We start from the raw sequence: 10,673 nt of genomic DNA, 5'->3' as shown, positions 1-10,673 counted from the left end.
TTTTTGTTTAGACTGTCTTTTGTCCTGCACTGTCTTGTCTGTCTTGTTATGTCTTGTACTGCACTGTTTACACCAGGTTGCACTTTATGTGGCTAGGACTACTTACTAAGTCCTTAACTCTGTTTTTGTTCTATGTAGCACCATGGTCCTGGAGAAACGTTGTCTTATTTCACTGTGTACTGCAATAGCTATACTGTATATGGTTGAAATGACAATAAAAAGCTTCTTGACTTGACTTGACTTGACTTAATAATATAGAGAAGAGGCTCACCAGCTTTATGTAACACACCAAATGTGGTGAGACACGGTTAAATGCTTCTATAGGTAGTGTAGTGAGTTGGGGTATAGTGTGTTGAGGTGTAGTGTGTAGTGTTTTAAGGTGTAGTGTATTGAGTTGACGTGTAGTTTGTTGAGGTATAGTGTGTTGTGTATTGAGTTGAGGTGTAGTGTGTAATGAGTTGAGGTGTAGTGTGTTAAAGTGTAGTTGTTGAAATCTAGTGTGTAGTGTGTTGTGGTATAGTGTGTGGTTTGTTGAGGTGTAGTGTGTATTGTGTTGAGGTGCAGTGTGTAGTGTGTTGAGGTGCAGTGTGTTGAGTGTGTAGTGTGTTAAGGTGTAGTGTGTTAAAGTGATGTTGTTGAGGTCTAGTGTGTAGTGTGTTGTGGTGTAGTGTGTGGTTTGTTGAGGTGTAGTGTGTTGAGGTGTAGTGTGTATTGTGTTGAGGTGCAGTGTGTTGAGTGTGTAGTGGGTTAAGGTGTAGTGTGTTGAGGTGTAGTGTTGAGGTGTAGGGTGTTGAGGTGTAGTGTGTATTGTGTTGAGGTGCAGTATGTACTGTGTTGAGGTGCAGTGTGTTGAGTGTGTAGTGTGTTAAGGTGTAGGGTGTTGAGGTGTAGTGTTGAGGTGTAGGGTGTTTTCTGACATAGTTATATATTGAATTGTAATAAATATTTTGTCTTTTTTAATTGCGTGTTTGATTCATTTCAAAGATTCATTTTAAAATAATAAAAAAATTTTTATTTCAGCCCAATGAAGGAATCAGTGATTCAACACAAACAGTTTAAACACAGTAATATGGCTCTTTTTTCAGCACATAAACATATTTACTTGTTTTATTTCTCAGAACTCTACTTTTGTCATTTTTCTGTTTTATTAACCGTAAGTGCTGTGATGTGATAAATTAAACGTTACTCATATGTGAGTGCACATTGTTTTTTCTTTCTTTCCTGTGTCACGGGACACTCTTTTGCTTTTCACTGAAAGCCGGCGAGGGTAAAATCTCACCAGGCCGCGATACAATTACGGCGCTTCTCCTCTCCATCTCCACCTCACCGGGGAATTCAGCTCAGGGTTTGGGCAGTGAGGCAAAAACACAGGCCTCTTCTCACACTCACTCTCACAACAGGGGATTTGCAGTACACACACACACACACACACACACACACACATACTCACACACACTTACCTCACTCCCAGGATCAAAGAAACCTCTGGGAAAGGAAGATGGAAGACAAAGACATAACCTGAGTTACATTCTCATTGCTTTAATATTCCTTTATTCCTGTTATAGCTGCTTGTGGGCGTGGCCTGTCCATTTTTATTTTGGTTCTGATACACAATAGTAGCTATATTTAGCTATTAAAAATCAAGCTAGTGAAAGATAAATTATCGCACTAATCAGAGAGGAAATACGTTATGCTCTTGGGTTCAGAGCTTCTCTCTGTCTTCCTTTTAGCTAGCTGTGTTAGCTACATACATTTACCAGAGACACCAACATTCCCTGTTACTTTCACTTTACTTTTCCTTTGTAGACATTTAATAAAAGATTGTATATGTCAGAGGAGCTAGAGAAGAACTGAAGCCCTGAGCGGGGAAATTAGGAAAAGTCGGACCATGTGCACTTTACTGTCATTCCGAGGAAACGTTCAAGCTAATTGATTAGATTTGTTGCTTCATGGCATCATACTGCAACATATTTCCTTGTTCACTCATTCAGTGTCTCGTTACGCAGTTTTGAAGTCGCTACGAGCTATCTGTTGCTATAGAAACCATCTTGTATTGGAATGAATATAAACTTTGTAGTGTAAACCTGTGATTTCCAGAGACCGTGTCATCATCTCATGTCCAATCAGAAGGCAGAATTTGGCAGCATGTCTGTCACAGTCTGAGACAAGCAGAAGGACGGGATTTAAATGTGATGCACGAGTCGCTGAGGACAAACAGGGACAGTAATGGATTATGGGTAATGGGTCTGGCTTTAGAGAAGGGCACAGGGAGAGTCTGGGGGAACAGGTACTCAGTCCCAACAAGCTCCCAGTGCTTTTTTCTCTTTTCCTCCGTGGATTTAAAGCATTTGTGTGTAATGTCACTGTGACGCTTTTGGAAAGAGAGAGAGGTATAAAAAGGTATAAAGCCCCAGAGGAGCTAAAACCTCCATCAGCTTTCTGGAAACAAAAATAAAAAAACAGACAGACGTCAACAAAAGTTAGCACAGATAGATAGATAGATAGATAGATAGATAGATAGATAGATAGATAGATAGATAGATAGATAGATAGATAGATAGATAGATAGATAGATAGATAGATAGATAGATAGATAGATCAAACACTCATTTTTGTTATTTTGGTTAAATAAAAACAAGTAAATGGCTTAAAAAATAATCAATAAATCATCTTTTTAAATTTTCACATTTGTATTTATTTATTTATTTCATTTTGCTATTATCGGGCAGCAATAATAATTCTAACAAGATTTCACTCCCTGTCAATAAAATACAGACTTTCTGTGTAGAAATTGTTAAAGTCTGACCCGCGATGTCTGTAGCTTCGTAGCATCTGGGATTTAACGCTAATTTCACAAAAGCGACGCAGAAATACAGTCAGATGATTTCAGTAATTAAACTCAATGCAATCAGGACAGGATCTCAACATGGGTTTAAATTAAATAATGAAAAAATGCACCAAAAAGCAAAAAAAAATTTAAAAAAATAAAAACATTAATATAAGGAATAAAACATTCCAGGACATGGAGATTTATGAAAATAATCGACAGCGGAGTGATTTTTGTTCATTTCTGATATTAATGATATTAATCCTTATGTTTTATTTAAAATTTTTATTAGAATTTATTTAGCAATACTATACTTTTTTTTAAATCTCTTTCTAGTTACATTCAGTATTAATTAAGGAGATTAGTTCCTGTTCTCACTTCCACTATAGCAGGACCGCGTGTGTGTGTTGAAAGGCTCCATTAGGACTCGCTCCTTGACTCAGAAAGCATTAACCTTGAAAAAAGGGAACGACTCGTCTCCACGGTCCATTAAGCAACCCGTCAAAAATGTTCTCCCTGAAGTCGAAGAAAATGAAAAAGACTCGTCCTCGTTTTTTTTCCCCTCTAAGTGAGCGTTAAGAGTTAACTTGTGCTCTTTATTATTAATCTTATGATTAGATATCTAAAGGTTTAAAAGATAACCAGCTCTGAAACTCTCTGGAAGTGGGGTCTCGGTTTGCGAGATTCATTCATTCATAGTCAGAATCTCGGACCAGGTGAAGTCAAGAATAAGAAAAGAAATCATTTTTATAATTTAGATTTTTTTTGAAGGAAATTAAGGTGACTTAATTCAAACATTTTTAGAAAATATACTTAATATACCTAAAGAATTTAGCTTTAAGTCACAGTAATTTGAGATTTTTTATTTTCAATATTTTCAATTGTAGTATTTTAAAGAAACTCAAAGAAGCTTTTTTAAATAAAGATTTGACTAGTTTTAAATTTTAAATGTATTTTAAAATTAATTTTCAATTTTTAAACTTATTTTTTTCTCTTTTTAAGGAAAATAACTCGTTTTTCATTGTTGTTGTTAGTTTTTCAATTGCTTCATTAAAATTTGCAAAAACAGCTGACATGCTAGCAACACAAACTAGCTATAAACTAAAAACGGCGGGAAAGATCAGGAATTTGACGATGGCCTGATTGGTCTTGAGTTCTTTTTTTTTCCTAATTTAAATCCTAAAAAAAAAAAAAAAAAATTTGCTTCTTTATTTAAGTTTGTAGATTGCATGTTGCTAATATATGAAATAAACTCAACTTTATGCTAATGTGTGCTAGTTTTAAGACTAAAAATAAAGTACTTGTAAAAGTAAAACTGCCAGCATTTTTCAACAAGATTAAAAGTAAAAGTCTGGATGGTGTGAGCACAACAAGGAGATGAGTGTAAATCTTTGTGAAAAAGGATAGAAAGCCAGTAGAAAGAAAAGAAAAAATGTAGGTGCTAGAGCTTTCCAGGAGCCTGTAGCAATCGGGGTATTTTAAAATCAGGGATTAGAAGAGCGCGACAGGGCGGAAAAGGCCTCGGCACTGGAATTATAAATATTATCCGGAAAGGGTTTTTTTTTATTTTAGTGAAGGAGGCCGAGTGGATGATGGGCGCTCTTTATTGTGGCGAGACGTGGCGGAATAATGCATGCTAATATAAACATCAGCACTCCTCCGCCGTCTATTCAGATGGGCTCATTCAGGTGGAAAATAAAAGAGTGCAGCGAGAGGAGAGGAACATCTTTCCTCTGAAATCCACGTGACGGTGTAATCTCCACTCACTTCATCCACCGCAAACAACATGACACTTTGATTAACGGATATTACAGAGGAGTTTAACACACTAATGTCTAATGAATAAAAATCAAGGCCATCACATATTCTCTTCATTTTCACACCAATTTTACACTCAGCTTTAATCCTAACAGTTGATTTTAGAGAGAGAGAGAGAGAGAGAGAGAGAGAGAGAGAGAGAGAGAGAGAGAGAGAGAGAGAGAGAGAGAGAAAGGGAGGTTTGGGTTCAGTGGAAATGGAAATAATCGTATTAAGTAAATCGTTTTGTACACCATGCGGATTTTTCCCTTTTTATCTTTAAATATACTTAAAATCGTCCTTTTTTAACATTTATTTTTAATTCTTTTTTTTTTACTCACACAACACACTGATTTTCCCTTAATCAGTTTTATTTTACTTATTTATTTACGTCACGTGAAATTTAAATTTGGAAAATTTAAATCATATATTTTTTGCAAATCGATGTAATCCAACCCTCTTTAAAAACATTTCACAATGTTCCCATTTGGTTTGTGAGGTACGTCAAATCAATCCCCAATTATTTTTCTTAAATATAAGAGAATTTTTTCAGAAAAGGTCTTCAGAATTTTTGTTTGTAGTGTGTTTTTTTTGTTTTGTTTTGTTTTGTTTTGTTTTGTCCGTCATTTCTCAGAAACATATTTTTGTTCATAAATCGTTGACGGTGTTGAGTTTTTTTATTGTTAGCACAAAATTTAGCATAGAAATACAAAAAAGTTCTAGCAATTTTCTACGATTTGAAGAGTACCTGATAAATTCGTACTTTCCAGACAAGCTTTTCTTACATGATCACAGAAAATGACTGCTTTTATTTTTAGATAAATCTTTAAAAATCGCCAGTAATCAAATTTAATATTTCGTAATGTGTAAAAAAAACAAAAATTTGAAATTAATTTGAATTATTGTTATGTGCCAGTTGCTGATTTTGTTAATGAGGTGACCACTAACTACTGTGTAGCAAATTGTTTTGTTTGTTTGTTTGTTTGTTTTTGAGGCAAAATAGATTAAACAATCAGGAATATCAACATTTATCTCAGATGTTGATTTCTAAAAACCGAGTCAAAATTTACGTGAATCCAGGGGTCCAAGCACCAGAGGTGTGTACTGTAGTTCATTCAGTCTCTGATGATCAGATCTGTTTTCTTCCTATATCTCCTGAATCACACACATGAAATTCTGTTTGAACAAAGCAATTGTTTTTTTTCTTCTTCTTTTCTTTTTCTGTTCAGATTTTTTTTTTTATGTTTTGACTTTTTCTCATCTGACCTTTTGTCCGTCAACCCTCCAGTCCACTACCTTTACTTTCTTTCTTTCATTTATTCTTTTCCTCCCTAAGGCCACTAAGTCAGGGAGCTCAGCCTGTGTGTGTGTGTGTGTGTGTGTGTGTGTGTGTGTGTGTGTGTGTGTGTGTGTGTGTGTGTGTGTGTGTGTGTGTGTGTGTGTGTGTGTGTGTGTCTAACCAGTACGTCGGCATCTAGATGTTTTCAATTCACGACGCTCTTCTTAAACGTTTCCTCCTTAAAGGAAAGGACTTCCTTTAGTCCTTGTAAAACATGTTCATTTCCACTTCAGGTAACAGTCTTAGAACTCAGAACTCAGAGGTGAGTATTTTTTTTTAACTAATAACGAAGTTGTGAGCATGTTAAAGATTAAAATTTGAAGTATTTTTGCAGGTGAATGTTCAGTTATCTGAATCCAGGAAATCCAGGTTCAGTTATCTGAATGAAGTTCTAGACATGTGTTATAAGGGCAAGTGGAACAGGCAGAAAAGCTGATTCATGAATATGTTTAAAGGTTCTTGAGCTTGGAGCTTGTTCTGCGTTATACTGTATATCTGTAGAAATTATATATTAGTAAATATATAAAAGAGTATGTTAGTAAGATTTAAAGGACACCATCCAAACAGCCAGACTGCCATCAACTTAATTTCTAAAATAAAATTAAAATATGGCTCAAATAAAAAGAAGTATAATTAGTATAATATTTTCTTTTATTTACAAAAAATCAACCCCTGAAAAAGTGTCTCTCTCTCTCTCTCTCTCTCTCTCTCTCTCTCTCTCTCTCTCTCTCTCTCTCTCTCTCTCTCTCTCTCTCTCTCTCTCTCTCTCTCCTTTCAGTCCTATTGTTATGTGGAGCAGACATTCAGATGTCTGATTATCTCCCAAATGTGAGCACTTAACAATTATTTATTCATAACGCAGCTTGGGAAAAAAACACAAATGCACCGCATCGTCTCATCTCATTCTGCATCATATTTCTTTCTTTTTTCCTTTTTTTCCCCCTGTGTCCCATGTGTCGGTGGTCCTAATGCCAGAGCCATGTTTAATATCAGAGTGGATGGTCAGGACGGGAGCAGCGTGTGGAAACTCCATCACAAGCCCCTTCAATCATGGAGCAGACAAACAGGCCTGCGTCTGAATCCGTCCCACATCCACGATACAATTTTAATATGTGTTTGACGCCGAGCTGCTTTTTAAGACTCTTTAGGACGGAGCCAGAGCGTGCAGGTGAAGCGGGAGCGATGGTGGCAGGTCTGAGCAGGACACGCTTTCTCCACCAAGCGTCTCCGTCCTGTACATTAACCAGTCAGGAACGACTCGGATCTTTCCTGAAGTGCTGCCTTCTGCTTTTCTTATTCCATCTTCTTTAGAGAAGAGGAAATACACCAGACGTCCCCACATAATGAAGAGCCCCAACATACAACTCTGTGTGCTGCTGTTAGAGAAAACCAGTCAGCGATGGCTCGGTGTGATGAAGAGAAAGCGATCGTTTGCGTTTTATTTCTCTTCTTCTACAGCAGATGTCTTTTTTTAGCCACTAAACACTCTACCTGAACTGTTTACATACCCATAATTCATCAGGTTCCTTTAAAAGAACCAAAAGAATTAGAGGAATTCGAGCAGCGTGAATTATTTTTCCTCCCATTTACAGCTACACACTATGCTGTAGAACGTCCACAGCGTACGTTAATCCTTCCTTCGACAGTCTTCATTAATAAACGCGTCTACCATGTACATCCTTGCAAGGGTGCTGTTGCTATAGAACCGATAACCTGCTTAGAACAAACCCATTAATCGAATCATGTGATTCACCTCCACACCTTCTAACCAATCAGGAACCAGGATTCAGCATGTCTGAGGTGTATTAAATGTTCTTGCAGTCCTAAGGCGGCTATGGGTTCTACAGACCCAGCGTGACGGGTTGAGAACCTGAACCTGATAGTTGCAGCTCACGCTTTACTTATTTCCAGGTTTCTGTACTGAATGTCACTTACACTTCCTCATGGCTCCTGATGGCTCTGTGTTCCGGCTCCTGGGTTCTCCTCTGCGGCGTTTAAGAGCTTTGGTGTGTTACACTCCGCTCTGCATGCATTATTGATCACACACACACAGAGAGCGCTTAGTTAAGCAGCCACAGAAGCTTATATGTACCATGTGTGTGTGTGTGTGTGTGTGTGTGTGTGTGTGTGTGTGTGTGTGTGTGTGTGTGTGTGTGTGTGTGTGTGTGTGTGTCCATGCACTTCTGCTCTCACTGTCTTAAGGAAACATCAAGCATCATGAGGGTTCTTGTTTTATTTCTTCTTAAAAAGAAAAAAAAAAGCCATTGTTCTAGTTCTGGAATTCTGAAGACTGTCCTGAAGATGTTTGGGTTGCACTTCAGATGGAAGCTTCTCAGGTGTCTCCTCTATGTTCTAGTTAGAAACCTAGAGAAGAGCAAAGCCCCCAACCAATCTTTTCAGAAAGCTTGTACAGTATGAGAACCTTCTCGTGAACAGGAAACACACTCCTTTCACACTGTTAGGTTTCAGCTTGATTTCTGGGTTTCTGAAACTTTGAAGTTCTTCTAGGATCTTCGGGTTTGTTTTTCTGAGAGAACCGATGATGAATCTCCATGTAAAGAGTTCTTTGATTTGTCCTTCTGTGTAGAATCCTACTAAACAGAAAAGCTCTGAAAAAAGATAAGGATTCAGGATAGAGCCCTTTCACTTGCTGGATATAGTGGTCAGGTTCATTGATGGTTCTGTGGATGATTAAAGCTTGGGTTCCAAATGAGGTTCTGCTGTTTGTGATTGGAAAGCATTTGGGACAGAACCAAGATTGTTGCCATTTCCATAAAATCACTACTTGGTTTTTTTGTATCCTAGCATTTGATTGCTATGTTGTTGGTTTTGTTCAAAATCAGATTAGTGAAAGACAGAAATATTTATTTATGATTAGATCACTAGCCGGAGTGAACTCAAAGACATGCATGGTAGGTTGATTGGCTTCTCTGGAAAATTGTCCGTAGTGTGTGAGTGAATGAGAGTGTGTGTGTGTGTGTGTGCCCTGCGATGGGTTAGCGCTCCATCCAGGGTGTATCCTGCCTTGATGCCCGATGACGCCTGAGATAGGCACAGGCTCCCTGTGACCCGAGGTAGTTCGGATAAGCGGTAGAAAATGAATGAATGAATGAATGAATGAATGAATAGATCACTAGCAAGTCAGTAACCTCGTGTTGGATTGGGATGTGGCCGGAGCATTGCCTCGAGCGCAGTTTAATCCAACAGCCGGGGTGTTGACATTTGTGCAATTGTCATTTACCCTCGTTTTAACCTTTAACTTCAGCTTGAGTCACATGACCCCCCATGACCTTTGACCCTCACCTGGATGCCATGTCGGATGATAAGAGATGATCAGATGGGTTTGACATGGTTGGGTTTGTTTCATATACCTTTAAGCTGAGTTTAGTGAAGAGCTCTGTGTTTGTGTGTGTGTGTGTGTGTGTGTGTGTGTGTGTGTGTGTGTGTGTGTGTGTGTGTGTGTGTGTGTGTGTGTGTGTGTGTGTGTGTGCGCACGTGTGTGTGTGTGTGTGTGTGTGTGTGTGTGTGTGTGTGTGTGTGTGTGTGTGTGTGTGTGAGTGATATATCGGTTGTTATTGTACTGTATGATATATCGGTTGTTACACTACAATGGTTTTTCTTATGCAACCTGCTAATAATTACTAGTATAAATACATGATTGTATACATATTTTTTATGTTCATTCTTATTATTACTTTGATATTAAATTCAATTCTTTTCTTCTTCTAATTTTTCTATCAAAAATATCAGACAAGTTTCATGTCTCTGCTCAAGAACTTTGAATTAGAGTGTTTTCCCTACAAAACCTGTATTATTTATTTATTTATTTATTTAGCTAGCTAGTTAGTAAGTAATCTGTCAATTTCAAAAACAAACTCTTACATAAATATCTTTATTTTTGGTGCCTCATGTTTATGCAGAAGTTAGTTCCTTTTTTTTATTACAGTGTAATCTTTTAGTTATAAAACTGTCTTTTCCCTTTTTTTTATAAACAGACAGTTAAGACTTTCACAGCGTTTTTTTTTGTTTGTGTTTTTTTATTACTTATTTTATAAAACAGTTGAATCTTTCAACACTTATTTAATTTTTCCCTATTTCCTCAATAACATTTTGATTCAAAATAAAGAAATACAACAAGCAAATGAGTTTTGTACTTTTTAATAATGGATTTATTTGACTGCTTGTTTGTTTGTTTCTTCTGCTCCCCTCATTAGTGGGATTAAATTGTCTAATTGGATAATTAAGTATGTAAAAGTCTGGGCTGTGAGTCGAAGAGGTTCACTTTCTAATCATGGCTATAACAGATGACTAGTTTCCTTCCTGCACGTCACATCTGACACTTTATTTGTTATTTATGCAAGTGCGACCCTCGTGCTTTTTAAATGTCACATTATAAGCCGGTATTCTCTTAACGTCGCCCTCACATCTGTCTGAAACGCCACGGCTTTCTTTTAATCTTTAAAAAAGGAACGGGGGGAAAAAAGGGGAAACAAGCACGGCTTTTTCATTTTCCCCTCTAAAAGCTTCTACTCGTGTATTTGAATATTTCATAGGGACCTGAATAACCTCAGCAAAATCCATTCCGGGATGGACCGGATCGTTTTTCCTGACTTGTCCATCATTGTGTGTGTGTATATATATATATTAGCAGGGACCCACAAAGTCCCCACAAGGACAAGAACATGGGACAGCTGTGACCTTGTGGGGACA

The sequence above is a fragment of the Tachysurus fulvidraco genome, chromosome 3 (genome assembly GCF_022655615.1).
Source record: "Tachysurus fulvidraco isolate hzauxx_2018 chromosome 3, HZAU_PFXX_2.0, whole genome shotgun sequence".
NCBI classification, from domain to species: Eukaryota; Metazoa; Chordata; class Actinopteri; order Siluriformes; family Bagridae; genus Tachysurus; species Tachysurus fulvidraco.
This window is presented reverse-complemented; position numbering follows the sequence as displayed.